Source organism: Haplochromis burtoni, unplaced genomic scaffold, assembly GCF_018398535.1.
Source record: "Haplochromis burtoni strain Fernald_Lab_line unplaced genomic scaffold, NCSU_Asbu1 Contig_383, whole genome shotgun sequence".
Lineage (NCBI taxonomy): Eukaryota > Metazoa > Chordata > Actinopteri > Cichliformes > Cichlidae > Haplochromis > Haplochromis burtoni.
Genome location: NW_024582744.1, coordinates 71,491 through 75,319, shown reverse-complemented (window position 1 = coordinate 75,319; position 3,829 = coordinate 71,491). Strand labels below are relative to the sequence as shown.

Here is a 3,829-nt window from a genome sequence, read left to right as displayed (position 1 = left end):
AATAGAATAAACTTTTATCATCCTACAGATGAGAATATATTTGTATAAATTAGTGCTGTCAGCGTTAATCTTGTTAAAATGACATTAACACCATAACCGCATTAACGCAGCAAATCTCCGTTAGTAAGTTATCGCAGATCGTCCCCATGTGTTAACAAGCTAACCATGCTCATTGGTTGCCAGTAAATTTTAGGGTTCGTTTTAAAATTTTAGTTGTAACCTTCAGAACTCCCCATTATATCTCTGACCTGTTGAAACCTTATGCTTCATCCCGAGTACTTAGGTCGTCAGGTCAGAGGTTACTGGTGGTCCCACTAGGTTTTAAAAAAGTGGGGATCAGGCTTTTCAGGCACTGGCACCAAGGCTGTGGAACTCCCTGCCATTGTCTTTACGCTGTCTAGTCTCCATTGACTCCTTTAAAAAGCAGCTGAAGTAATTTTTATACAAACAAGCTCTTAATTATTTTTTTCACTGTTTTATATTATTTTATTTGTATTTCTGATTTTATTGTGAAGCACTTTGTTATTTTTATCTGTGAAATGTGCTGTATAAATAAATTTTACTTACTTACTTACTTACGAACGTGTTGACGCCGTGCAGGCCCAGGCATGGGGCGATTCGCAATAAATCGCTAATGGAGATGTCATTTTAACAAGATTAACCCTGACAGCACTAATAAAAATGTGAAAATATGATGTAAATATGAGTAAAAGTAAAAAGAAGATAAAATCCATTATTGAGGTGTTTGGCCAGCCACAATCCACTAGCACAAATCTAGGTTCCCCTGCGCGCTGAGGATGTCCCCAAAACCGCCGTCATTACACCTTTCGGCCTTTTCGAGTTTCTGCGCATGCCTTTTGGCCTGAAAGGTGCCGTCCAAACCTTCCAGCGGTTGATGGACTCGGTCTTGCGTGGCCTGCCCTTTGTTTTTCTATATCTTGATGATATACTGGTGGCCAGCAGCTCGGAGGAGCAGCACATGTTCCATCTGCGTCAGGTTTATCGGCGTTTGGCGGTGCATGTGTCACACAGTGGAAATTTGTATTTATCTTGTGTATTTTGTTTTTATTCTGATTTTTAGTGTTTATTTATGAGTGTTGTTTTATTTGCATGGTTTTATTCTGTTTTTATTGCATGGTTTTTATGTGACATAGTTTTTAATCCACTGTGGACTGGCTACACATGGGACAAATTAGCTGATAGGGACCCCCTGCTGAGGCATGGGTGTGTCCAGAGGTGGCCTCTTAGCTGTGTAAAGACCTTTTAAAAGCAGGCTAGCTGATCACTGAGGGGAAAAAAAGGCCCCAGACTGGAAGGTGAATGCTAGATGGCCAGCGTGACACGATGACCCAGTCCTGACCTCATGGAATGGCAACAGTAGGAGACAACGCGTGTGATTGGCAGCACTCACTGCATTTGTGAGTAGGGTCTCTACTGTTGTTTACTGGGTGCAGCTGGATTGGGAGAGGGTCGCCATGGCCATGAGACAGGGCTACTTCTGGGACCATTGTTCTGGCCCCTATTTGTTTTTTTGCAGGACACCGACGCAAGGGGAGCTGTGGCGGTGGTCGCATGAGGGATTCGGGTGCAGAACGCAAGCTAGGCTGGGATATGATGGGCCCGTGGAAGGACAAGAAGATGGGAGGCTCTTCCTTGTCTGCCGAAGACGGGGCTGGCATGGACTCTGCTCTAAAGCCGGAATTGCTGGCCTGCTGATGGGACCCATAATGAACATGTGACATAATTATAGCAGGGGTTTTTAGTGAATGTAGAAAATGGTAGTTTTACGGGTTTTAGAATTGTTTTATTTAGTTTTAGTAGATTGACAACATTTTATTACGTACATTTTAAGGGTGTTTTTATTTGTGCTCCCTGGCCTAGTAATAAACTGTTTCTGATCAGACCTGCTTCCTCTCTGTGCCCGTGGTATCTGACTCGCTTGCTCCCCCTTGTATTATTTTTTTTTTTGAGGTATCTGTATGTTTCATTTATTTATTTTTTACATCATGGACTGATTATTAATCCGTCTAAATGCCAGTTTGGGTTGCCCGTTCTCGATTTCCTTGGGCACCGTATTTCCGCCGAGGGCGCGGTTCCGTTGCCTGACAAAGTCCGAGCTGTTTCGGAATTTCCGCGTCCCACGAATGTTAAGGCACTGCAGGAATTTTTGGGGATGGTGAATTTTTACAACCGTTTTCTCCCCAGAGCGGCACATCTGCTGAAGCCCCTTTATGGGGCGTTAAAAGGTAAGAAGGCTAACGACTCCGTTGACTGGTTTCCGGAATGCATCAAAGCATTTTCTGATGCTAAGTCGATGTTAGCTAATGCCACCCTTCTGACCCACCCATCCTCGTGACACAGATTGCGTTGACCACCAATGCGTCGGACATAGCAGTGGGTGCGGTGCTGGAACAGCGAATCTCGGGTGTCTGGCAACCGCTCACCTTTTTCAGCTGTACACTATGAGACAGCGAGCGCAATTACAGCGTTTTTGACAGGGAGCTACTAGCTCTCCACCTGGCGACCCGTCATTTCCGTTTTTTTCTTGAGGGTCGTCTGTGACCCAGATATCCTCGCACTTAAATCCGCGCAGACGGGCCTCATACTGGAGGACAGACCTGTGCAGGACAGCGGCCCTCTCCTGGTCTGTAACGTTTCCACTGGCCGCCCTCACCCGGTAGTTCCCGTTTCATGGTATCGTGTTTTTGACTTGGTACATGCTCCTTCTCATCCGGGGGTCCGGGCCTCTGTTAACCTGTTCAGCTCTAAGTTTGTTTGGCCGGGTCTTCGCAAATCAGTGAAGGAATGGGTGGCGGCGTGCATTCCATGCCAGTGTGCGAAGGTTCATATACACACCAAGCCAACTGCCCCCGGAGCAGTTCTTGAACCCCGGTAAAAGTTTCGATCATGTGCATGTTGATCTGGTGGGTCTTCTGCCGCAGTCACAAGGTTTTATGCACCTTTTGACTATGTTGACCGCACCACACGGTGGCCGGAGGCAGTCCCCCTGGCGTCCACTACCGCAGCAGTGGTGGCCGAGGCGTTTTTATCACCCTGGGTCTCGCGTTTCAGCACCCCCGCGGACATTACCTCAGACAGGAGCCCCCAGTTCGTTTCATAGCTTTGGTCGGCTATGGCTGATGGACTGGGGGCCAAGGTCCACCGCACAACCGCATAGCCCTCAAGCTAATGGGATGTGTGAACGGTTCCACAGGTTGCTTAAGGCTGCTTTTCGCGCTTCCTTAAAGGATGGCAATTGGGTTGACCACCTCCCGTGGGTTTTGCTTGGGCTGCGCTCTGCGGTTCAGGAGGATCTTGGCGCGTCCCCAGCGGAACTGGTGTTTGGTCAGCCCCTCCGCGTGCCTGCAGAATTCTTGCTCGAGAACCCTTCCCCCTGCTTCGATCCATCTGTGCTATCCTTCAACTCGCTTTTTGCACTCGCTTCGGGTTCCTGGTAGAGATGGCATACCACTTTTTTATGTCCGATACCGATATCATAAATTTGGATATGTGCCGATACCGATATGAATCCGATATAGTGTGTTTTTTAATCAATAAAATTGTTTTTTTTAATATCTTGCTGCATTTTGTATAAGTTCAAACTCAAGTTAAAAAAAATACTAAAGCTATTCTGTTATACATGTATGTAAAAAAATGCACAGGACCCAACATATTTCATAGTTCAACAATACTGATCAATCTAATGAACTTAAACCTGCACTATCCTCCCTATTCTGGTATTTTAAAGAGTAAGCAACCTAACTAATAGGGTTGCAAAAAAAATAGGGAACCACCCTCCACCTCATGATGCTTAATCGACGTAATCAAC

At 46.1% G+C, this 3,829-nt stretch overlaps 1 pseudogene; it reads left to right on the top strand.

The window, feature by feature from the left end:
• Nucleotides 1-261: 261 nt before the first annotated feature.
• Nucleotides 262-3,458, top strand: LOC121811930 (annotated as a pseudogene).
• The last annotated feature ends 371 nt before the right edge of the window (nucleotides 3,459-3,829 follow it).